Below are 27,292 nucleotides of genomic sequence, written 5' to 3'. Positions count from 1 at the left end.
AACCCACTGTGTAATGCTTTGTATAGTATTTTAGGAAGAATATGGAAAATGTTTTCCATCTCTTAATTTTGTCCACCAGAGTAGTTTTGGAATGAATTAATTGGAAGCATTGCAAATAAATAATTTGAAATCTAACATTCGAGCTACATCAAAAACAAAATTAAAAGAATATGTGCTGTAAGACTTTCATTATATATCGCATATTAACAAGTATATGATGTAGGCAGTTCCATAAATCATATGTACAGGACTTTATTTTCAAAGTGAGTAGATATAATTCCCGTAAAGCCAATAGCGTAATGCTTCTTCTGGCTTTCAGCGTAACATAATAAGCCTTCTTCATGACATCCCTTTTTTGTAATGTGTGTTCTGACTCGGTGTCGCGTGGCAGAGGGCAGAGAGGCATGTGCGTGCTGGTTGGGCTAAAGTAGATATGCAGGGAGTTTGATCATTATAGCTGCTTTTCTATTAACGGAACGCCAATCACCAAATTTGATGTGCCGAATTGCTAAACGTGGTAGTCTATTTTTATCTCGTCATCAACAGCTGAGCAGAAATTATGTTACAAATAAATGGGAAGAATGAACAATCAGCATTAATCCAGGAATTTTTTCCGTTAGATTTCCAATTACTTAAGTGGATCCTTTGGGAGCTGTTGAATAGAGGCATTTTTAATGTTAGCACCCAAAAAAACTTTATTGATCCTGCTAGGGGATGACATAGGTAAAATGGCCAAATATACCATTACAAATATACATCTTCCTACCTCGTCGAAGTTCATGTGGCGGTAGTTGTTAAAAAAGATGTAAATTAGATACTTTCTTGATTAGTAAACTCGCAATAAGAATAATATCTCATATAATATAATATACATAATATTTAATGTGCACAGTATGCCATTCTCTGACTTTTCAAACAACAACATTAAAGAATTCCTCAAATTCGGCATCTCCAAAAGCCTTCGCATTGAGCACATTATACGCTAAATATTTTATTGTAGTTGTGTTTTTGAATTTTGGAAGGTGACCATATAATTTTCTAGCTATTCTTTTCATGAAGCTTCGTTACGGTTACCGCCATCTAGCTAGATTTCAAGCCAACGTTTATGTTTGGAGCTAAGTGGCTCCCAGATAACAGAAACGTACTAAAACATGTTCTTTTTTTGCTGTAGCCACTAATCGTTTTTCTAAATCGAGGACACTTTAGTTGCGTTGTCGCTCAACGGTAGTGAAAAGGTTCTGTTCAAATAGGAATTATCCCAATCACTAAGAATGTGTGAAATAACCGAGCATCCCAACGTAATGATAGTAAAATAAGAATTCTATTATCGCTATCCAAAAATACACTGTTTTAAAAATAAAACATAACATTAAAAAAACAGATAACACGTGACCGAGAGAAAAATATCTCCCAATATTGATATGGGTTATCAAAAAATAGATTATTCAAACTATTGATTCTAGTGATACGGGTTATTCAAACTTTAACAAACAATATATATAATTGCAATTTTTAAAAAGATGAATTTTGCAGGTTTTGGAAGCACAATACCAAACGAAAAGTAATAAAACAGCCGTTTGCAATTAACAAAAAATTATTTCTGTTGTTGAAATGTAATACAATTGAAAATGCAATAATTATGGTTTATAGTATTTAGAAGTAATGCTGATATTTCTTAACATCACTTGTTTCGAGGGTATACTTATGTTTAATTTCTACATTTTAGGAGAGTTACGATGATCATGTCATACAATTTCTTTAATCAATAAGCTTTTTTTTCATACTGCACAGAAGAGCTTTGAATAATGTATACGATAAATACCTAAATGCATTAAAACCTGCTCTGTGTTAAGCATCATATAATAAAAATAACCCAGAAGGAGAATTAGTCTCAAAACGGCATTTTGCGTTGAATCATGCAAAGCGCTGAATCACTTTTCAAATTGTTGTCCACCAAATATTATCGTCCTGTATTAGATTTAAAGAAACTAAATAATGAAGAATCTACATGAATGCGTGTATCTTTCTTGCACTGTGAAAAAACAGCGGTCATCAAATTTTGAGCAATATAGTCTCCTCCCTAACCCGAATTCGGAATTTCTTTTATTGTCCGTTTCATATTTTGTAAAACTTTAACGAATTTTTGATTTAAAAAACTCGGCAGTTTCAAAGAAAGCAGTGGCAACACTGTAGGGAATAAAGCATTTTTATAAATATATTTAGCACAATGGGGCGTTAGCCCAAATGTTCTCGAAATGTGTATGTGTCTGTAAATGCATTCACCAAATATATAAAGAGAACATTTTAACGTTTGAAAATAATATAGGATCTCAAAGTTACAGATTTTTTTAATTATTTTTCTTTGTTATTTCAAACATACATCAAGTTAAGCAATGGAAATAAAACTATACTTATATAAAATAACAAAAATCATAGCTTTACATTCATATTTTTAGTGGCTTCTTAATATCTCTTCCTTGCCATAACATATATACTTATATCTACTCTTTGGAACAATGGCAGTCTTTGGAGTTTCAAATACTATAAGAAAAATAATAAAACTGGAGTTTACAATTGATATAATAAAAATACTTAATGCTTTTCAAATTATTTTAGTTTTTGTTCATTTGAAAAAGAACCCATACCACTTCTAAAACTTATTTACTTATAAAACTTCTAAAACTTATTTACTTATAAAACTTCTAAAACTTATGAAATTTTGTTAAAATAAATATTTGCAAATGTATTCAACATTCTCATGACATTATTAAAGAAATCACAATTAGAAGATTGCAGATTTCGTTGCAAAAGTATTCCATACATACATTTAAAAACAGTTTGAAATTTACCTGTCAGTATATATTGTGTTCCATTTGACAGAAGATACTTCCTTGCAGTTAACATGCATTTTGCAACGTATCAAAGCAAAAAATGTGTCAATAGAAGCACCTGTCACAGATGTTATTGGGTTCTATTTATTTTTACTAATAATTATTTTATCTTGTGAGCTTTTCCTGAATTCTCTTATTCCCCTCACGTTTCCTCACCAGGATGTAAACAAGTTAAGGTAAACGAAAGTATTTAAACTGTAGGAGCGAAAAGGTTAGACAAAGCGTGATTTCGCTATTGTGAGTGCACGTTTTTAGTTTTTACCAGCTATTAAACTACTAATGGAGGATGAAAAACTGCGTCCTTGTGCCGTACATAACCTAAAGGATTTAAATTTTCAAACGTAAACGCTACACATGCACTCCTGTATTTATATATATTGTACATAGTTATTTTCTCTGTTTTTTTTTTTTTTTTTTTTTTTTTTTTTTTTTTTTGGGTACTATGTGTATCTATTTTTATCTCTACTATGACTTTAATCTCATATTCCAATTCATTGGGAGTCTAGTTCGATCTCTCAACCCTAGGAGAAGATGTTCTATCTTTCACATGTGTTAATTTTTTTCTTCTCTTCTGGGAATCTTACTTGATATATTTTTATTTAAAGTGCCTTTAAGGCAACATTTTTATCGTGTGTTTGATTATGGCAAAGGCTCGAGGGCTATCTGCCTAAGGAAAAGGATGCCTTCATGGAGGACTTACTAAGGGAAACTAGCTCGTATAAACGTTACACATGGGGAAAACCACGAAAACGTCCATGTAGCCAGCCCATTCGCGGGATTCGAACCTCGGACCGAACTACTAGTGTTCAACGACTTTACCGCTCGGCCGCCTGGTGGGCCCATTTTTATCGAGACGGACACATTGCAAAATTTGCAGTATTGCAGCACAGCGATGCCGATACCGAAGTTCTCTCTCTTTCTCTGCCTACGCTTCCTAGCTGAAGGACGTCTTTTCCTTGGTTGCTTCTGCTGAAAATGTAATGCGTCATCATCAAAATTACGGAGTGCGGATTTACATTTAATAAAGATGTATTTAAATTATCAAGTGATTTTTGTGATTCTTCCAAAGTTTCCGGCATCTTCGCCTTTTAGCCTAAATCCACTCGCGACTGCAAAATAATGTCTTCCCTACTTAAGCACTCATTACATACCAAATTACTGCCACGTGCTAAATTATTTCATCACATATATAAATAAATAAAAATCTGAAAGGTTTCAGATTTTAATGGTCACCTAAAAAGGTTTGTTAAAGTTTTTTACGCTGTCGCCGAGCTCACAGTCTACCAGTCTGCTACTGCACTCACTCCGAATAATCTTTTCTTTTTCCCTTGCCTTTTTTGTTTCATTATTAAGAATATTTTTTCTTCACTCTATATACAGTTCAAAAAACAAAGTCGCAATTTTTTTAAAGCGTCGTAACGGTATATATTTAGAATTCCCGATGTAGCATTAAGTGTTGTTATATATTTTTATATTTTTTAGTCGTTTCTCAGCATGTCATATCAATATTCAGTTTTCTTAGTAAGATGGCTTACAAAAAATCTCTTTCGTCTTGTTTTATTATTAACGTTTTATTAATTCAAAGGGGCTTTATCCCTCAGGGCCTATTGTTTTCGTTTTGCGATTTTGCGTCGAATCACTCTGAATGTCCGTTTCACTTTTCAAACTGTTGCCACCCAATGTTAGAGTTTTGCATTATATTTGAAGATATTAAATAATGAAAAATCTGCATAAATGTATGTCTATTTCTCGCATTGTGATAAAACACCGGTGCATAGAGCCATCGAATTTTGAATGACGTAATCCTCCTACGAATAACGAATATGGGCATGGGGAAGACCAGATTTGAAATTTGGAATTTGTTTTATTATCGATTTCATATTTTGTAAAACTTTAACGAATTTTTGATTAGCAAAGCAAGCATTCGAAACGTTGTACAGAAAAAAAAAAAAAAAAAAAAAAAACTTTTTACCTCCAGCGCGTGAGACTGTGTATCGGAAATTCTAAAGATATGCTGAATTTAAAATTATATTGCGATACTGTTCTTGAACTGAATTTTATGATTTAAGTGCAAAGAACGTCGTATTTAATAAATAAAGGTAACACACAAAATGTTAAAAAAACGCCTCTTTAGACATAATTTAAAATCTGAAACCTTTAAGGGTTTTTTTTTTTTTTTTTTTTTTTTTTGTGTGTGTGTGTGTGTGTTTGTTCGTGTGTGTGTGTGTGTGTGTTTGTTTGTGTGTGTGTGTGTAAAGATCATGTTCTTCGCTTTTATGCCACATAAAATTCAATTCAACAACACCCATCAATTAACCATTGGCGATATGTCCAATTATACTATCTATCTTTATTTAAGTATTATGTTTTGAAGAATTTTGACATATTTACAATTTTACATATAGTTACAACGTAATTGTGACAGATGGTGCCGTTCATACTTATTATCGCGTAGATGATGTGATCGTATGAATGAAGAGACAAGTACTCAACTCTGACCTCGACTTTTTTATTCGAACTCAAAGAGTAACCACTTATATACACCTGATAAACGAGTTAGAATATTCTAGATTTGGAATTTTCTACAAAAAACGCGAAAAAATAAATAAATAATAATTCTCCAGTACATGGAACATGTAGGAAACAAATTAACAGGAAGGAAATTTAAACAAAACTAAATGTTATGTAACTTACCTTTGGTGGGTTTCGACTCGAGAGCTTTGGTTTTCGAAACCTGAGCCTTAAGTTTCATTAAATTATAATACATAATGTCAAATAGATAACAATGCAATTATATTCATATATAATAATATGATTCTACACATATATGCAGAGAGCATTTTGTACAATTACATGCAACGAATACATGCTGAGAGCATTTACTAAATATATAAAGAGAACATTTTATATGGAAGTAATTTTTCGGAAAATGTTTTTTAATCTTTTTTTTTTTTTTCGGTGGGGGATGCAAATAGTTATTATATGATATAGTTCTTCTTTTTGTCAGTTCGTACTTTCGTCGATATTTTTCTTCAGTCTTTTTGTCAAATAGGTCGTTTTGTCAATTCTAATTTAAGCATTTGGAAATTCAAGTGCGTTCATTATTTGCTTAACTCGTACTGCGAAATTCTTTTCTTCTGCTAGCGAATAATGTAATTAAGATTTCTATATTTCTTCTTAGAGTTTTGGTTTTTTATGCTATTTTCAGGCACTGATATATAGTTTCTGAGCGTTTTAAGTATTAATTTTCCGTTAATGGTCATCCGATGATGTAGTGGTTAGAATCAGTCTTTTCCTCGCATATACATTGCTCAGAATAAGCTATGTTTCGTTTGTAAAAATAAATGGGGAAGAGGTAGTGTCCTGTCATAAATCAATTGATTAGATGGTTCGTACTGGTTCTGTCTGTATTGACGTGAGGTATAAAGTTGGAAGAATCTTACCCCTTTATCACTAGTTTTCCACTCTTCCTCTCATACTTGTTCCCGTAAGCATAAAGTTAATATTTCATCTGGGATTTAGACCAATTTATTTTCGCGCCTCATCAGCTACTTTGTTTCTAGAAATCCCCACATAGGATTTTAATCCACGAAATTGTAGGATGTATATAGGGATTCAAAACGCTATCATAAGATATCGATACGGACTTTCGTTGGCTGTTTGTGTGGACGTGCGAAAGATGAACTCCTGAAACATCACAAGTATTCTATGGAAATTTTGATTCCACAGTAATACTTGTAGTATCATCCGAAAGTGTTTGTCAAGTGCTATAATTTCGTGCAATCATTGGTTCAATATCTTATTTATAGCCGGAGATATTGGACTTTTAATTTGATTTGCACTGTGTGTGTGATTCCAACTTTATCCAAATACTAAAGGATGAATTTTAATGAAGTGCTGTGATCATCGTCATTTTTGTTAAGGGGTATCAGAAACCCCTATACCGACAATGTTAAATTGGCCATTTTCGATGTACCTTTTCTCAAAATTTGCTGTAGATACAAGCTTGAAATTTTTTCTGTAATTAAAGTATACCTATCTGATTATACTGAAATGAGCTTTTGAAGCATTTTGAATTTTAGAGTAAATTACAGAATATTTCTTTAGACATAGTAAAATTTAGCACTTTTCTCACACAAAAAAAATTTAGAAAAATTTTTTTGTAAGTTTATTACAAAAAGCTCATTTCAGTAAATATGAGGGAACCTAATAAATAAGCTATACAAAGTTTAGATACCTGTGAGCAGTAGTTCCTGAGAAAAGGTACATCGAGTATAAAAAAATCACGTTTGGAGAAAAACGCGTTTTTATGTTAAAATCCTCATTGATCAAAGCAGTAGATGACAAATTAAAACTAGATTTTTTTACAGTTCTAATTTTCATGGAGATTAAAAAATGGTATTTTTAGAAAGATAAAAGTGTAGAGAATTTAAAAATGCAAAAATCCCGAAATGACAATTTTTTGAAGATTTTGGGGTTCCAAAGATTTAAAGCATTTCGCAAATTCCAGCAGGTATCCGCCTTCATTCAAAATACCATCAGATAGCAGGTGTTTTTCGGCCTCTTCCAATGCAAGTTTTATGTAAGTGTGTTTTGTGATATTGTACTATTACTGTTTTTCGTAAAAACTACTTTTGCGACATTTTCCTGGATTGATTCTTCAATAACTCCGGTACTTTCAAGAATAAATTCCCATCTGCAAAAGTAGGCCTTTGAATTTCCTTTAGTTTGATGTACTATACTTGACAGTAGCGTCAATAGCCTCAGAGTTATTAAGTTTTTCATGGTACTATTCGGTTTTGAGGGCAGTAAAAAATCGCTAAACTATTGTTGATGCCAGTGCTGCCAAAAATAATTGCGGCAACCCTAATGCAAGAAAGGAAGTATAATAGTAAATAACTATCTAAGATTGATGTTTTAATATAGAATGAAAGGTTAATTTCATATAATACATTTTTATTATTATAATTTATATAAAAAAGGCTAAACATGACTGAATGCAAGCATAAGAGTAAATAACTATTTCAGATCATTATTATAATTTATATAAAAATTGCTAAACATAACTGAATGGATGCCTGCATCGCTATTTCGCTACCGAGTTATCGCTAAAGCATAATTTCATCTCGTTGGTTGTTCAAACATAATTTTCTATAATGAATGATGCCTTTTCTTTGAAAAAATTATCGGTAAAGTGCAGAATCGTCCACTTATTTGTTTGCCGCTTTTTACAAGGGTAAAAACAATTGGATTTTTGTCAATTTTCTTTTACTTTTTAAGTGAAAAAAGGTCGATGTGTACATAGATAAAGTCAAAGGTGTGCGCAGTGATATTTTTGTGCAATTTTGGGATTTTTTTGGAAGTGAAAATAGGTCGATTTTACATGGATACCGAGTATGTGCAATTCTTAAAAACGCGTCAAGCAGTGGATGATTCTGCACTTTCCCCAAAATTCTATTGCAGACTCTTCGTCATGGGCAATTCCCCAAATTGTTATATCCATAGGATATCAAAAAAGGATTTAAAAATTAAACTAGTATTTCAATGGCGTAAAAAATATAGAACTATCTAAACTTACGCAATCTGAAATCAGCGCGTACGCTAGATTTGGCGCTTTTGGGCATACTTTTTTTTTTTTAGTCCTCAAAACGGAATAGTACCTTTTTCATTCATTCTTTCTTCTTAAACTTCATGATCCCCCTGCCTAATTCCGTAGTGTCGGCTCTTCCTCCCCTCCCCATTTAAGTAGCGGAGCAGGGGTTGTCCGTCAGGAATCAAGTATTCTCCAGTTGGCCGTGCTCCCCTCTTCTACAAACTTTGAAACAAGCTCTACTTTTGCGACATTTTCCTGGATTGATTCTTCAATAACTCTGGTACTTTCAAGAATATCGGCTTCATTCTCATCTGCAAAGGTAGGTCTTTGAATTTCCTTTAGTTTGATGTACTATACTTGACAGTAGCGTCAATAGCATCAGAGTTATTAAGTTTTTTATTCATTCTTTCTTCTTCATGTTTCACTCTGCCTAATTCCGTAGCGTCGGCTCTGCCAAAGAACTCCAACTCCAACTTGCTTTATTTGCCGCGATTAACCTGCAAAATCGCAGGTTGTGTTCCGGCTATCGAACTTTGGTGCTTCTAGGAGCGCTGCAGGTAAGGAAATGCCGAACGTAGTTCTCGTGGAGACAGGATAGCAGATGCAGGGGGTGTGACCAATGTCACGTGATGAGCAATAAGACATCTGGTTGGCGATGAGGTATCCAGGCATCGTAGCGCTGTAAATCTGAAGTTTTGCAATAGTTATACATAAAATAGTACTAAATCAGTTCATAAAAGGTGTGTGTTGCAGTCATAAATGCAGAAAATAAAATACGATTCCAAAAAGTAAAATAGTATATACAGGAAAAATATAAGTAATATTTTGTGGGCGTGGCTGTGTGTGTCACATCATCCGGCTAAGATTTCTAAACATCATTATTTACAAGTCAAATAAGTTTTTCAGAGTACTACATACTTAAAAACACAAATTATGTTGGAAAACCCTGGTTTCCACTGAGTAGAAAAGCGGCATATGGACGGAGGTGCCTGTCCTCGTGTAAAATTTCATAGTGAAATAGGTTAAAAATGTCCATATGTTGGCACTCCTTAGCGGCGTCATAAAATGCCGTGTTAGGTCTTCTTAAATATTCCACTATTGTATCCATTTTTAAATCTTCATGGAGACGTTTGTTCTTCACATACGGGTGTGCATTTGTGATAATTCTTAAAAATTAGTTTTGCACAACTTGTAATTTTTGGATTTCACCCTTCGTAGCGGTAGTCCATCCTGGCGAAGCGTACGTGATGATGGGTCGGATTGTGGCTAGATAAATAAGTCGTTTTTTGTCCAACGGAAATTTTGAATATTTCCCTATCATAGGATATAAACATTTCATGACTTTAATCGCTTTATCCCTGATTTGTTGGATGTGATGCTGCCATGTGAGCTTGTCGTTGATGGTGATGCCCAGATATTTGGCTTGTTTCACGATAGGCACAGCCTCGTTAAAAAGATAAACACTTTGCCTGATCGGAACATTTTTCTTCCTTTTCCTTATGAGTAGGAGTTGCGATTTTTGAGCGTTAATTCGTATCTTCCAATATCCACACCATTGTTCTAGGGAGGGAATAGTGTCTTGGAGTTTCCGAATAGCATGATTGATGTTAGCAGACTTCACTGCCAGGGCAGTGTCGTATGCATAACAGGCTAACATAGAATTATGATTTAAATGCAATCTCGGAAAGTCTGAAACGTAGAATAGATAGAGTATAGGGCCAGTCACAGAACCCTGTGGAACACCGCTAGTCATTATTTTAGTGCTGGATAATTCATTTTTTACCGAGACTCTGAATGTCCGATCCCTGATAAAAGAATGGATTAGCAGAATGAGTTCTCTGTCCAGTTGAAGGTCAATTAATTTAGCAATTAAGCCCTCATGCCAGACGCGGTCGAATGCTTTCGCCACGTCTAGCATGAGTATAGCAACATTAAGTTTGCGGTGCAGAGCTGCACCAGCGAATTCGGTTATTCGGACAAGTTGCTTCGTTGTTGAGAGGTGAGCACGGAACCCAAATTGTTCCGGCGGAAGATGCTGAAAATATGGTTTCAGTCTATTCAGGATAATTCTCTCAAAAATTTTGCCTAAGCCCGGCAGTAGACTAATAGGACGATATCCGTCTGGTCGGGTGTGATCTTTAGCCGGTTTAGGTAGTAAAATAATTTTAGCAATTTTCCAAGGTGTTGGAAAGTAAAAAAGAGCAAGACAAGCATTAAAAATACTTGTCAGGCTGCAGATGATGTTAGGCGGCAAATTTTTAATTGCTGTATTGCTGATTTCATCAATTCCTGGAGATTTCTTTTGTCTCAGGTGTTTGATAATATTAGTCGTTTCAGTAGGAGTGGCATATTTAATCGGAAGTCTGACTGAAGGGGCGTTGAGCCAATCCCTCACTTGTAGGAGGGTCTTTAATTCGAAATCAGAGTCATTTGGCCAATCATTTGGCGAAAACTGTTCTTGGAGGTGTGCTGAGAAGATTTCTGCCTTTTCCTGATTGGAGATGGCAATATTACCTCTGTCATAGAGGGGTCGATTACTTGTGAAGGAAGTTTTAAAATTTTTGATTAAAGACCAAAATGTACCTTCTCTAGAATCCAGATTTAACATTTTATCATCCCATAGTTCTTCTTTGAAGGTTTTAATGGCCTTCTGAATTTGCTTATTTTTACGATTTATTTCACGTTTAAGTGCCGGGTCCCACGTTAAATGATAACATTTCCTGAGTCTATTTCGCTCTCTCATAAGCTGTCGTATATTAAGGGGCAGTCTGAAAGCCTTATCACGATTAGTAATTTCAGTACTGGCTTCCTTAATTGCACCTTGAATGCTTTCACTTAAGGCATTAATTACGGTGTTTATGCCTTGTTTGGTATTGAGATTTTGCAGTCGAGGAGGTGAATTTTTCATGATATTGCTGAAGAGATTCCAATTCGTAATTCGCTTAGTAGAGAACTCAGAAGTTTTTGTCACTCCTAATGTTGCGATTACGGGGAGGTGGTCAGAGGACAATTCATGAAATACTTCCATTGCAACGGGGATAGTCGTTGTAGTGACTGCAATGTCTAGTATATCAGAAAATTCAATTCTATTATGAAGACGCGTGTATTCTGGTGGGGCATGTAGCGCCACCGGATGCTGTAAAATATATTCATGGAGAATTTTACCATTTAGATTTGTTCGACGACAGTTCCAGTCTATATGCTTAGCATTAAAGTCCCCGGCAGCAAGGGTAGGTATGTCATCCGGTAGAATGCTATTTAGAAAATTATCACATAGTCTATTCGTTGGAGGGTTATACACAGTACAAAAATTGATGTTATTAAACACAGGAAGAGTGACACACACAGTAGTTTTCTCACAATTAAAATTTCTTGAATCAGATATAAGACAAGATGCATAATTACGTTTCACATATATTGCGAAACCACCCCCTTTGTGTGAAAGTCTATCACAGCGGTATGAATTATAATTTGCAATTCTCAGGCCTTGTCATGGTTTTGCATGAGTCTCTGATATGATTGCCATGTCAATATCATGCTCACTTAAAAAATGGTGCAGTTCAATAATTTTGGTGGGTAGCCCGCAGGCATTCCATATCTTTATTTGTACGGGAGTACACTTTTTCATGTAATTAGCCATTAACAGGGGCTGCAGGAGTATGATCTTGAGATACGTTTGATTTTGCCATCAGAGTAAATCCAGTTTCTTTTAGAGCAGAGACAAGCATACGTAGCTCAGCTGCAACTTGTTTTGCTTCAGTTAGAAATTCAGGAGCGAGGCCGGTGTTTAAAGCTTGTGCATAAGTTTTATTATGCACTACCCGATCAGAGAACGTTTTCACAGCCGGAGTGGTTTTTGGTTTTGGAAAACGCACACATAATCTGTAGTTAGCTGTATGACCTATCTCATGACAGTTGGCACATTAACGCGGAGTTGCCTTATCCTTGTCACAGTTAAATGATTCATGAGGTTCACCGCAACGAACACAACGTGGTTCGTGATTGCAGTGCGATTGGGCGTGATGGAACCCTTGACAGCGATAACACTGCAAGGGTCCCTTACGGCCACGGTATCTCTCAACACTAATCTTCATTCCCAGCACAAATTTTAACTGGTGTATCTCCCTGTTTTTCTCCTTGCGGGTGAGAGTAACGAGAAACAGGGGAAGCTTAATAACTTCTCCGTTACGCCTGATAGTGAGTTGGTTGATCCGCACGACGTCGAGTCCATGTTCTTTTAGATCCATCATAATTTCCTCAGGTTCCATGTAAGACGGGAGGTTACGTATCACAGCTTTTATATGTTTAGATTCGGGAAGCGCATAGCAGTGATACCTGATGCCTTCTTCTTCTAACACTTTTACCATTTCCCGATAAATGGTGGGCAATTTCACTTTAATCTTGATTCCGCCCTTCATGTTTTCTCCATAGAAATCGTGCAGAGAAAAATTCTTATTATTAAACAGCGTTTTTAAGTCATTCCATGTGAATCTGCTGTCTTTGATTATAATCGGCGGCAGTTTTCTCGCACTGTTGATCGGAGCGTTCTGATTGGTTGGAGGTGTCTGCACTGGGGCGGGGTCTGTGTCCATATTCTGTTTCGGAGTGAGATCAGCAACAGGGTGAGTCTTTGGAATTTCAGGAGCAGCAGCCAGGGGTGCCAGTCGCAGCAGCCAGGGGTGCAACAGCTTTTTTCGCAGGTTTTCTGGTGCGTCTGGTTCTGTCTCCTTTGGGTTCTCCATCGGAGTCAGAGCTAACATCTAAAGCCTTGTATTTTGTAAAGTCCTCATCCGATCTGGCGGGACTCTCAGCACGTCGAGCGTTGATCTTTGGGAGAGGCGGGAAGCCAGGGTTGTCATCAGTTTTGGTCTTAGCACGGTCGTCCTGTGTTCTGGAGTTCACAAATTCCTGGTCAGCAAGAGCTCGGAATTTTTTGAACAAATTCAGGTCTCTTGTTTCTTCAGGGGTAAGGAAACCTTTGTCTTCTTGACGGAGTTCCAGCTGAGTAAACTCAGCTGCAATGAAGTCCAGGAAACGTTCCATGATGCCGGTTGATGAAGTAGTGAGATGCAGAAAGTCTATGCATAAAAAGCACAGGGTAAAAGAAGGTCGTTTTACAGCATACTAAACATAGTGGTTTGCATGCTGACCTGAATGCACAATCGAGAAAGCACAGCAGTTTCTCAGTCAAAATAGTCAAACTCAGAAAAACGAGAGGTTAATACTGCAGAACAGCGAAAACGCAGAGCGAGGGGACGAGCACCTTCACGCTCAGGAGCAAGCAGTCGAATGTCTGCCAAAGACTGCCTTCCCTCCCCATTTAAGTAGCAGAGCAGGGGTTGTCCGTGACCTTGCAGTTCGATACCCAGCCGTAAAATATTTGCGAAAATTACGCAACTCCCTTTGTAAAAGCTTTAAATAATATTAAAATCTTGTAGATTAAATAATTTAAATAGATGAACATTAAGGTATTTGTGAATGGCAATATTTGAAACCAGACTCGAGTGCCTCGTGCGACTCTCGCACGAAGAATGTAATTTATTTTTAAATGATAGAATATGTTTTCTCTTTTTGTTTGTATATCGCCATTTTTTTTAGTGTTAAATAAAAGTTATTGCTGTGTTCCATCATTGGAGTTGCTTCATTTCGCCAAAGAAGCATCACACCTTGCACGCACATTATAAGGACCTGCATAAAAGTTAAAAAATTTTTATTTTACATCTCTTGCAGATTACCCTGACTCTGTCACCACATTCGCCACCACCAGATGGCGACACCTGCTGAAATTCACATCGCTTTTTTCTCTCCCTAGCATCCTCTCAAGATTTCCTGCTTCAGGATCTACTTGATTTCCCATTAATGCCAGGTTCCCTCGGGATCTCTTTCATGCTACTGGGAAGTACTGCCCCTGTGCAGTAGAAGCCCAGTATCAAACAAATTAAGTATCTAAGTATCCGTGACCTTAGGGAATGAAGTATTCTCCAGTTGGCCGTGCTTCCCTCTTCAACAGACTTTGAAACAAGCGTAGCCCCTCGGATACTAGTTTCCTCCTGATTCCTCCCTGATCATTTGATCATTTGCGCAGATTCACGCGCAGCGTGTTTATGTCAAGGAGCGCGGCACGCAGAAAGAATCAGCTGACACCGGCGCCAAGCTATTATTATGTTGCGAACTTGGTGCGCATTACTCAGTGTATATCAATTTCTTTTATTATTTTTCTACAATATTTTTCTTATGCACATGTACATTCCGTGTTACAAATTAGCATTCACCCCTCCCGCCATATTTTCTTTCTTTCATCCCGAACTGACGAAGGAAAACCGGCATGTATCTACGAAAACTTGTTTAATTATACGAAAATATTTCTTTCTATTCGTTGTTAAAATTTTTTAAAAAAATAACGTGGAAAATAATAAAAAAATAATAATAATAAGAGAAGAATAATATAAATCTGCAAACAGTGATAATTCAACAACATGAACGCAAGAGGAATGGTTGCAACCTTCGAACAAGCGAATAGGCAGAATCTGCTGGGTTACCAGGTTTGAACTATTATCGCCAAAGTTCGCGATGTTTACATTTACCGGGTTGCCAGCGGAAGTGCTTCCCATGTTAGATATTGATTATGGGTTATTTCCTATCAAATAATATATTATTTTGATTTATGTTTTCCCTTTTGCACCTTATTGTTCAGATGATTTATTATAAATCGATATATAAAGGAAGAATTCCTGATTTATTCATTTATTCATTTATACATCATGGTCCAAAGTTATGCTGACATCAATATGAGTGAGGTGGAGGACTGATTGGCATAAATTTCGAATGTACATAATGTAGAACTAAGCCTTATTAAAGGTATGTAAAGCTAGTTAGTATATAAAAAACTTAAGGTGTCTATTATTAATGTTATTAATAATTAAAACCGCAAAATAAAAATGTGGCAATTCACAAAACTGTGATGTGATTTTTAAATTGTGATGAGATTGTTACAATGTTCAGTTAATTTTAAACGATTCTACACATAATAAAATGGCCAGTGCACAACATGTTAATGTATATGTGGTTGAAACTTGACAAGTATTAAATAGCAGAGAAATACTGCAGTTCAAATTTGGGAATGATTCAATGCCACCAAAATATATTTATGTGCATTAAAACTATTGGTAATAATCTATTGGCTGAACAGTATAAAAGTCAAAGAATGATTGATTGTATAGATAATATTTGATATTGTTGGCCTTGTGAAACAAAAAAGGCAGTAAGGCAAAGAAGAGGAACAATTCTCAATAATTACAGAATAATTCAACCTATCATGAGCATCAGAGATAAAGGTTCAAGACCCAGTTCTGACCTTCTGCATCATGTATTGTTCCTCATCATTTAAGGGATCAGAGTTGTAATTATTATTAAAGAGAAGTTCTGAAGAATGAGAGAGAGAGACAAAGTATTATATAAATAAGAAAAAAGTATCGTTTGGTGCATAAAAAATGTAAAACACTCACAGGCAGTTGAAGGAAGATATTTTAGATGATAAAGATGGACAAAAAGAATTGTGAATTGGTACTAATAACTATTGTTAAAATATATATTAGATGTGTTAAGATTCTTCAGTGGGACTGTAGATAAAATTTTTGTGATCCAAAATAATTTTTTGTATTGTATTATTGTCTTCATTCTGTGAAGTTACTGTAGAAGTTTTGGTCAGCTTCCTTTTTCTTTTTGTATTTGAGAATCTTTGAGGTATTATATTTTTATTAGGTGACAGGTTTGGGGTATTATATTTTTATTAGGTTATATTTTTATTATCTTTATTAGCAGTTGGGAAATGTATTTCTTGTGTATTTAACATATCAACAGCTTCTAGTTGTGATAGTGCTGATTTTAGAATCTTGTGTAATTCATCACATTGTTTGTCAGATTTAAAGGAATCGACTAATTCTAAGCATGTTTGTTTTAGCTAATTCTTTCTGTGTTCCAGTGACAGGGTCTGTGATTCTTTTTGGCTACTTTATTCAAAATTAATTCATTTTCATCATCTATAATAAGTGGAGAATTCATTATGTATTATAGTTGCAGTATCTGTATAAGTAGTAGTATTTCTAGTGTGCTGATGTAAGTAATGCATATGTTTGCACATAATCCACCGATGAATCTATACAGCTCCATATATATCGGTGAACGCATATATTACACTCAGTGCACTGTGTGTGACATGCACAAATTTTGATATTTTCGTGTATAGTTTAGAGTTCTGTACTATATGTTGCTGAAAGAGACCACCCATTCTCATTCTCTATTCTTGTAAAGACAGTATTTCACTTGTTTTATGTCTGATTCTTAAATCACATATCTTACTTATCACTTTATCTTTATTTGCTGTAATTAAGTGATCAGTGATTTTATCTGTTACGAATCTCACAATACCATGTGAGATATGACCTTATCTAATCTCTTTAACTTTTTTCCCATGAACATAAACTTATTTTAATGTTCAGTGATTCGTTCGATGTGCGTGTTTGGGTTAATACCACTGTGACAGTATGCCCAGCCGGATGTATTTTGTAAATAATATGTTTCAAAGTTCAGTAGTGTTAATTTGCAAATTCAATAGTGTCAGGATTAAGTAATTTTTTTTCCATGAACATAAACATATTTTAATGTTCAGTGATTCGTTCGATGTGCGTGTTTGGGTTAATACCACTGTGACAGTATGCCCACCCAGATGTATTTTGTAAATAATATGTTTCAAAGTTCAGTAGTGTTAATTTGCAAATTCAATAGTGTCAGGATTAAGTAATTTTATTGCTGCTTCTGTCAGTGTATGAAAAGTATGAATGTCTTGTTCTTTTAAGAGAGATCTAATAATTTTATATGTTTTTGACTGTTTTTTCAGCACTTTTTTTTTTTTTTCCTCCAGGCTCTATCAATATGCCATGCACAAAAAAGACGTTTCTATGATAAACCCATTTCAGATTTCCAAGCATTAAAAAAAGATTCAGCCATATCAGACATAAATATTTGTGGTTGTATTTGCCCAACTTTTTCTTTAGTACATGAAAAAAATTGATAGCACTGATTGGTCACATCGATTAGAAATTTAAAAAGCACACAGGAATCCTTGCCGCAAATCATCTATTGTAAGTAAAGTTATTAGTTGTAATCCGTATCCATTCACCACCATGTGTACCATCAATGCATTTTTAGTATCTCCCCTAGGGCTTCTGTTATAATTATCAAAACAAAATCCTTTTCTTTTAAAAATGAATATTGTGTACATGTTGATCCCTGGGTTTCATAAAATAAAATGCATGGATTTTCAGAACTTTGCATTTCACATACCCAAATATTTTCACTGACCCAATCATTTTCATGTTTCACATAATTAGATGGCAAATTGAAAGATTTTTCGACATTATGTAAATCTTTTTTGTAAGTAAATGAACCCTCTCAACAGTGGCATAACTAGAACTCTAGGGCCCCTATGCAAAAAATCTCTTGTCCCCGCCCCGATAAATTTACAGTACTAACCGCCCCCCGAAAAAAAATCGAGGTTTCCAGAAACCAACATTTTGATAATAGTTTTTATTAGATCAGGTTGAACAGTTAAATATCTAATATGGAGACACATGACTTTCTTGTATCGCCTATTAAATTATACTTTTTTGCAGCATTTCATTTAAAGTTATTTCCTTGAAAAATTTTAACTTAATTACCCGATCCCTCAAGTTAAGTTCAAATCACATCAAAAATTGCAAATTATGAATTAAATATCCCGGCTAATTTTTGTCGTACGGGAGGCAAACTTCTTCTAATTTATTTTTCATAACGACTAAAAAACTTTCCCAAGTATAGGAACTGGTAGACTGAATAAAAAGTTAAATTTCGCTATTTGTCGAAAATTAAGTTTTTTTTTTTTTTTTTTTTTTTTTATTTGACATAGCCAAAGCATTTTTTGCTTTTAAAACACTTCTGTAATGGGAAGATATGACTATTGTGAAAATAATAGTCATATATGGGAAAATAATAATTTACCAACGATTGTGAAAATAAATGCCGGGTAAGGTGGTCGATATATATGTATATGTACACTGCCAATTGCAATAAAAAAAGAGAAGTTCACAAATGGATATTATAGCAGCCCCATGTGAAAAATTTCAACGCTCTACGGCTAATCGTTTTTGGGTTATGCGATGCAAGTATGCATATGTACGTACATGCAAACGTACAAACGTCGAGAAAAAATCCCTTTTGAATCCGTTTTGGAAAAAGAGTCCTTTATTGTGTCTGTACGTACAGATGTCACCGCCTCCCCTCCAAAAAAAAAAAACAAAGTGGATTCGGTTTGGTTTATGCAATTACGGCAAAGTCTCGAGGGCTATTTTCCTAGGGAAAGGGAGCCTTCATGGAGGTCTTTCTAAGGGAAACTGGCTCGAAAACACGTTACACATGGGGAAAAACTACGAAGACCCATGCAGCCGCGCTATTCAGGGGATTCGAGCCTCGGACCGAACTACCAGCGTTCAGCGACTTTACCGCTCGGCCGCTGGTGAGCCCCAGATGGATTCGGGAATGGTCAAAATGGATATTTCCATTGAAATATGATAACTGAAGTTTTTTGCGATTACGATTACTTTATATGCGATATTCGTACAAAGAAATAAAGAAGAAAATTTTAATTTCATTCAAAAGCTTTGTTTTCAAACAAATACTACTTAAACAATCAATTAACTCATTTTATGATGTAGAATTCAAATATTTAACAGCGCTTGAGAGCATTTTTATAATGTTATTCATTGCAATGTCATATTCTTCCAATAATGTGACAGCAGATAAAAAACTCGCTATGTATGTAACCATTGTTATTTTTGCTAAAGTTATCTGGATTTAATATCTCTAAAATTAACTGAAATTGATTTCATCTTTTACAGATTTTTCCCAAATTTCACCTTTACAGTTATTTGCTTACAGCTTGCGATATGATAAAAACTTCTCTCGCGCTTTCCCCACCCCAGTATGGGTAATATTTCCCAGTCCTGTATTCCTGTCGATCACATCTGCCCTTATTTGAAATTAACCAACATGGTTTGCAATAGTCTGTGTTGAGTTCAAGTGAATAAGAAGTAAAATCTGTCTTTAAAACGGTGTTATTAATCATTGTATAATGAACAGAAGAAAATGATCTGCTGTCTTTATTTTGGGGAGATTTGGCATCTTTTAATCTACAAAGGCCAAAATTTTATATAAATCCTTTCTTATCCTCTGTAAGAACTTCTGGATAATGACCAAAATTGGATGGATATCTTTCATATTTTACATCTCTAAAAGAGGTTGGAATATTGTCTGGCATTTCATCACTGTAGCTGAAATATTTTCTGATAGTTCGCCTTCTTCAGTGATTTCAGTTAAAATATTTTCTGGTACGTTTTTAATAATTCTTAAAATTATATTCGAACAGTCTGATGCCCCATTTAAAACCCTCAAGCGGCAAGGCCGTACATATGCGGCCTAGAATATTTTTTGTGATATCTGTAAGAACGTATATATACATGCATATTAAAATATGTCCAAGAAATTAAAGCAATATATCAGAAGAAAACAAATCCAGGTATGAAATACCAGGAGAGATTTTACATTAAAATAAAAAGAATAATTTGTTCTCATGGTAGTTTTGGGAAATTTTCTTCATTGCCCATTCAAAAAGCATCGCATAATTCTTTTTTCTTCTTTCTTTTTTGAGCCCCATTTAAAGGTTTCTTCTCCATTTTATAAGATTTTTAATATTCTAGTTTATAAATAAAAAGTCGTATGAATAGAGTAAATCGTTTAATAAATTAAGAAGAAAAGTTTAATAATATCATTAAGTATTTTATGCCTTCTTTAAAAGAATATATTCTGTATTGTTTCTTAAAATTATAAGCAATTTATTTTACATTTTTCTTTACGTTCATTTCTTATCTAAACATAAGTTTAAATCATTTATTTACTCTTAATATTCCATTACCTATCATCTACGCGAGCTAAAATTAAGGCAGTTTCATCAATACAGTAAATTCCCACCCAAGTGGCCAAATTGATTAGCCCTGTACAGCAGTAGTTCATCCTAGGTACGAAACCGAGATAATGGTCTGATCTAAATTGCATTAACATTTTTTTTTTTTTTTTCTATGTAAGTCAATACGAATCCGATCCGATCCAAATAAGTATGGCTGGAGTAGCGCGTGAAGCGCGCTGTTTCCAGCTTATAGGAGAGCCAGTAGGCACATGATGGTAAGAAGTCTGACGTGGTAGGAGTTAAGAGAATGAGGTGAGGCAGAAGGGGGGCGAGCAAGATGCCGGAAGCCTAGGAATTAGGCCAGACAAGAAGACGCGCCGCAGACGGAGCTGTGCAAGGTAAAGCAATAATGAGATTTTAAGATAAGATACTGTGAAAGTATACTACATGACAGAACGAGTTTGTAAGAATACAAACTCTCAAAGGCATACATTTGCAAATATAGAGTTACAGTGACAAAAATGCAGTTTGGAAGATCAGAAATCATATAGAAGTTTCGATGAAATAATAAGAAAAGTATTCATAAAAGCTATATACAATATGTACAACTATATACAGAAATGTTCTACTTTATGTAGGAAAGTTCAGATCTCTGGCTAGGTGGGCTGCCAGCGGTCGTAACTCTTTATCTTCCGGTAGTGGAATGTAGTCAAATACATGTAATTTTGTCATGTGAGAGCATGTAACTGCTTTCTGGAAAAAGCTGGAGTTTAGGCGATGAAGATGCTCTATGACAGTTTCAATTTTCAAATCTTTGTGTAAAGTCCTATTAGATACAAAATAATGCGCATTCGTGAAGGTGCGCAGCAACTTTTCTTTCAGAGGCCATTCTTTTCACTAGGTAGACAGCGCTCTCTGCCTTTGATATAATCGACGTATGAACAAACAGTATGTAAACTTCGCGAGCCTATAAGGAAAACAATATCTGGACTAGAAATCGCTCTTTTCATCTTTGACAGCTTTCAAAAATGTAAATAAAAAATTAGGAAATTTAGCAAGCGATAATTTAGAAGTGAATTAAATTACACTTCATGTTTTTGTTTAAATCAATGCACAACTAATTTTGCTTCGTAAAACAAAATATGATATTAATGTTCTCCAGAAATGCCTAACTATACTGCAGTTCTTAACTTTTGCTAGAAACATTTTAATCTCTCAGTTATTGGTTTAGAGAAGAAATAATAATATAAATTTAATACATGATTTATATTATTTTTTCTATTTAGGTAAGTCTTAGAGTTCCTGTATGATAATTAACTAGTTATTTTATGATTTAGACCTTAGACCTTGCTGTCATTTTTTTTTTTTTTTTTTTTTCCGTTTCTATGCCAGAATGCAAATTAACTTGCATGTGTTTAAAATGAGGTCTTTAGATCATAAGAAAGAATGTACTCTGCCTTACTTAGGTTTTTAGATTAAATAAGATTTGTTTTCTTCGGCTTTTCATTGTAATCGCCGATACTGAATCGCCACGCCGTTTCATTTTTTAATTTTCATACACTTTGATGCTGAGAAAAGCTTTAATGCATGAAAGTGCTTTTAAAATAATAAAAAAATAGTAGTTTATACATAACACTTGTGCGGATAAACTTTACCATATATTGAAGTAAAACAAAAAAATTAAATATAAATATTAACTGCATAGATATTCGAATAAGATTTCATTAGCATAAAATTATGTACACGGACACTAGTATTGATATTAATGCGCGTCAGAGTTATAAACTATTTCAGTCTGACAAACGAGAAAAAGTGAAAAAGCTGTGAAAGAAATAGGAAACATGAATAGAAAGCAAGGAAGAGAAGATATGATTTTAACCTTTTTTTTAACTTTTATTCGAGATAAACCATTATCATAAGATTTATGTAAATAAATTAATTGCATAACCAAGCTTTAAAACAATAATTGGTGTAGTGCGCAAGAAAAGTATTAATTCTTACCCTCAACCAACTCACTCTTTTTGTATTTACGAGAAAATTTGACATATGGCTATAATATAAAATCGTTTACTAAAAGTGGAAATTCTAGTGGACTTCAAGAGTCTTTCATTTTGGCCGTTTTTGTCATATGCTGGCTTCAAAAAATTAAGGACATGTTCTCACAATAAACCCGAGAAACAGTCTGTTCCCAGGTATCACTTGAAAGCTCTCCCCCTATTGTTGTTACTTATGCTCAGTTGCCGTAACATCAAAGCCCAAGCCGACGAAATACCTTGTGGTAAGGAACGCTAGTTAACGCCTGGCCTTTGCAACAGGCTTGAGCACCTTACAGGTGACAGTGCGATTTTGCTCTGTTCCGCCCCAATTTCGATGGAAAGCACCCTGGGGAGACGGGTCCCAGGGTCTCCCACTCCTCTCCCCTTCCCCCAAACAACACAATTGAATTTTCGACTCGCCGCATATTTAGAATGCCGCCTTGCCGCACCGACACTGTACATTTACAAACATCTATGGCTTGCCATGTCCGGGCTTGCCGTACACAGGGGTCATGCGCTGGACCAGATCTCTGGAATGTCACATTTAATTCTATACTGAATGCGCGTTGGCCTTTGCAGATGATGCCACTTTCATCGTTCGAGGCCACAGCAGGGACGAATTCGAAAAAAACTGCAACGAGGTTATCTCTCTCTTTGATAACCTCTGCACTGAAAAACGATTTAAAATATCACAGGATAAATCGAAATACATAATATTTCACAAACCCAAACAAACTATCATAAGGAACTCGTGCATCAAGCTAAGAGGAGTGACGTTCAAGAGGGTCAAAGAGCTAAAACTCCTTGACCTCGTCTTGGATGAAAACTTCACTTGGATTCCTCGCTTGCAAGCCCAAAGGGTTAAAGCCACAAGAATAGCGACTAGGATAAAAAATATGGAGAGCAAAGATTGGGAATTACGACCCCACATCCTCAAGAATATTTACAAGACAGTAGTAGAAAAAATAGTTTTGTATGGGGCAGCTATCTGGGCCTTACCCATGACTGCGAGTTTACTTAACAGCATCCAACGACCTTTCGTCCTTGCTATCGCGAAAACATACAGGACAACGGCCACAGCAGCGGCAGTGGTTCTCGCTGGACTTACTCCTCTGCCAATAGCCGCGCTACAAGAGGCAACTGTCGCTACTGTCATGCTTCTTAGGAAGTCAGCCTCATTTAGGGGAACTACATTTGTATCATCAGACTTTGAGAACAAAAATTCTCAGCTCAAAGTTCATTCCGCTAGTTATTGGTTGGGCATTCGTGCCCATACTTCTATGTCTCTGGAAATACGGGTAAGAAACACAGGCGGTGCACATACCATCAGCATATTCACTGATGGCTCAAAAATCAACGAAGAGGCAGGCTGCGCTTTTATTTCTCATTATTGTGATAAAGTCTTAGAAACATGGAAAGGATACCTTGGAATTAATAGATCGGTATTCCAAGCAGAAGCAGTAGCATGGCGCCAGGCTATAACAACAGCTATGAAGTTTGTTGACCGAGAAGTTTGCATTTTCTCAGATAGTCAGTCAGCAATCTTCGCTCTTTATGATCCATTTCATCCATCACCGATCATAGCAGATATACAACGCCTGCTCAAAAATTTATTTATCTGTTGTATCAAGTTATTTATTTACGTCGGTATTATATAACTAAGTTATGTACTATATAATTAAGTTATGTCTTATTTAATCAATTACATTGTTCAGAATCTATGTTGAATTGTCAAGGATAATATTCAGCATAATATGTTGGAAAGAATATATAGTGTATTAAGTATAGCATTGAGTTGGAAATGTGCCTTAAGTACAGTGCAATGATCAACGCAATGCATATTATGAAATGTATAGTGCAGCGAGTATTTGTAGCAATGTGTTAATATATGGTCTAGCCAGGAAAATGTTTAATTCCGCATGGCAGAAAAATCTATATTTTGCCCTTGTATTGTTTTCGGAGTGTAGCTTCAGATAGTTGCGGGATCCGGACGACACCCGATTAGTCTATTAAGTCGTCCGGGTGTCCGGACCTGCTCTCACCTGTCACCACCTATCTTAAGATATCTTGGTTGATCGGACAATTATGTTTGATATTTTTCATAACTAGAATCGTGGATTTATCTGTATATATTTGAATTTCTTTGAGCTTGAATTCGGCGCAGCATTGTACAGCCATTTTTACTGCTGATAATTCAGCTTGGAAAATACTATTTTGATTTTTAAGTTTAGCTTTTTGTATTATTTTAATTTGGAAATTAATATGAATAATGCACTCGCATCCGACTCCTACTCCATTTTGGAGCCATTTGTGTATGCGCTCGGGTAATAGTTTCTAATTTTCTACTTTTGTAATTCAGTTAATTTTTCGGTTTACAGCTGAGTGTATTCTGTATGGGCACTCAGAGATCATCCGAAACCAAAGCAACAAGAAGATTCATAATTGGAATGTTCCAAGATTACAGAACGGAACAGTTCAGGAACAGAACTCTTACGGAACCGTTCTTTTTGAGTCTTAAAATCGTGCTTTTTTATGAGTTCTATTAGCGCCGTAATGTGTAGGGGGGCTGTTACTGCCAGCACACATAGTGCCGTATTTGATGCTGTTCTATAGCGTTTTCTAAATGCTTAGTAAGAATGGGCGTTGTATTGGAGCTGAATATCTTTCTTTTGATTAGAGGTTGAATACAATTCTCTGCCCCATACAGTACAATTTTTTCAATAACTCTATTAAACAAAGTATACAGATTTAATCCCCAATTTAATCTTCTCATTTTTACTTCCTCGTACGAAGTAAAAGGAAAGTATTGTAATTACGAAAAGTTTCAGGCAGCATATTTCAACGAAAATATCCATTTTGTTGAATGCAATTTAACGATGTTTTTGTGTGACATCTGTACGTAAGGGCAGAATAAAAGACTCTTTTCATCCAAAAAAATTATAAAACTGCTTTAAAATGAATTCTGAAGAGAATTTTTCGTGGTGTCTGTACGTACGTATGTATCTCGCATAACTCAAAAACGAGTAGCCTCAGAACGTTGAAATTTTGTATATAGGACTGCTGTAACATGTAGATGTGCATCTCGTAATTTGATTGCAGTCGGCCGCACCAAACATATATAAATATATTTATATATATATATCTACTCTGTTACCCGGCTCAGTAATCAGTTTCTTTACTTTTATATGTTTTTAAATTGTGCATTTTTTGCTTTAAAAAGGATTGAATTATGTTGTTCTTATCTTCCGGTTAAGATTTTTATGCCTTTAGTAAATCTGTATGCAATATGTTTAGAATTATCAACAATTTTAAAGTTGTTTAAGTGCCGCTAAGCCTAATAATTTTTTTGATGGCGGCCATTGCTTGTTTACATTTGAAACAGAAGGATAGTGGATTTCTTGCCAATCTAGAAAAACTTAGCTTCGCAACAACAAAGATTACGCCTTCATTTATTATTGCGAATTAAATCATGCTTAATCCTTTCTGGAATTTTTTCGAGGAAATAAGTGTTTAAGATTTACTTCGTAGTTTTTAATACAGATATTTTGAGTATTTATGTATTTTTGCCTTCTCGCGAAGTGAGAACTGAATTAATTGAATGAGAAATACTGAATCATCTGTGAAAAACTGTTTCTTTTTTGTTTTGTTTGCTTAATTTCTTTTATACATCGTTCTAGATTTGTTGTAGTATTTGAATAGAACATGTGGCAACGATTAGATAATTCTTCAAATGATATAAATTTTGAGCATTCTGAGTTATATGAACGAAATATAACGCTGTTAAGTGAACCTAGTGCCAGAGTGTCGCCATGATAAACAAATATAAATTTAATATTCCGTACATTCCGTGTAATTTAATATTCCGTACAAGGAAGTTATGTGGTGTACACATTAGATTTTTTTAATATTGTTAGCAATTTTGGAAGCTTAATTTCTAATGTATTTTAAGTGTTTAATTCAGTTAAGTTTCTTTTCAATGATCAAATTAAGGAATTTGATATTTTAAATAATTTTTATTTCTTTAATCTCCTATTGCAAATTTGGGAAGGGGTGTCATTTTTTGAGAAGGTTTTGGGAATATTAGGGCTTTAGACTTTTCCTGGCTAATGGTTAATTTCATATTTTTGCAGAGGGAATTGAAGATACATAGTATTTCGTTAGTACTTTTCTCCAAGAGGATTCTGGTTTGTACTGCTATGACAAATTCAGCATCGTCGGCAAAAGCTATTTCTTTTAATTCGATTGGCCACTTGTTGTTGGTGATGGAGTTAAATTCCATAAGTCCGCACTCAGGCATGAACCTTGTGGACAGCCTCTTTGCTGATACTTTTCAAATATTCTGTTGATATGAATAATTACTCATTTCCTGTTTTGTAAAAAAATTCTGTAAAATGATGAATATACTTTTTGGGTAGTTCGAGTCTCTGAAGGCTTGCATAACTTCAGGCCACCACATAGACTCGAATGCCTTTTTCAAATGAAGGCAAATTAATGTTAAATGTAAATCATAAGTTTTGTTTTTCTGGATTTGATCGAGTGCGTTGTCAGCTGAATTTGTGGTGGTCTTGTTAGGTAAGAATACAAATTGGGTTTCACTCACAATCTTGCTTATGGTTTTACATGGTGACGTAGATGGCCTGCTAATTGTGCTTTCAAGGATTTTCCCAATGATTAGAAGTAGGTATATTGTCCTCTATGAGTTTGGAATTTTTGGGTTGCTGAAGAGGATTAGTTGTCGTGTTTTAAAGCAGTTTGGAAAGGTTCCTAGTTGCAAGCA

At 34.9% G+C, this 27,292-nt stretch overlaps 1 protein-coding gene and 1 long non-coding RNA gene across 2 annotated transcripts in view; one reads left to right on the top strand and one right to left on the bottom strand.

The window, feature by feature from the left end:
• Positions 1 to 2,330: 2,330 nt before the first annotated feature.
• LOC146993560 (uncharacterized) overlaps positions 2,331 to 27,292 on the bottom strand; it is an 88,618-nt gene continuing 63,656 nt past the window's right edge. Inside the window, exon 3 of the long non-coding RNA XR_015044424.1 lies at positions 2,331 to 2,541. This is a non-coding gene — a long non-coding RNA (uncharacterized LOC146993560). The remainder of the gene's footprint in view (positions 2,542 to 27,292) is intronic.
• LOC146993561 (phosphatidylinositol-3,5-bisphosphate 3-phosphatase MTMR14-like) overlaps positions 14,379 to 27,292 on the top strand; it is a 59,874-nt gene continuing 46,960 nt past the window's right edge. The window contains exon 1 of the mRNA XM_085827705.1: positions 14,379 to 15,342. The gene's annotated coding sequence lies outside the window, so the exon portion shown is untranslated. The remainder of the gene's footprint in view (positions 15,343 to 27,292) is intronic.

This window comes from Stegodyphus dumicola, chromosome 12 (genome assembly GCF_044657685.1).
Source record: "Stegodyphus dumicola isolate Sdum_Otavi_A_Nest chromosome 12, ASM4465768v1".
In the NCBI taxonomy this organism is placed as follows: domain Eukaryota; kingdom Metazoa; phylum Arthropoda; class Arachnida; order Araneae; family Eresidae; genus Stegodyphus; species Stegodyphus dumicola.
Note: the sequence above shows the minus strand (reverse complement) of the source record. Positions and strands in the feature narration are given on the sequence as shown.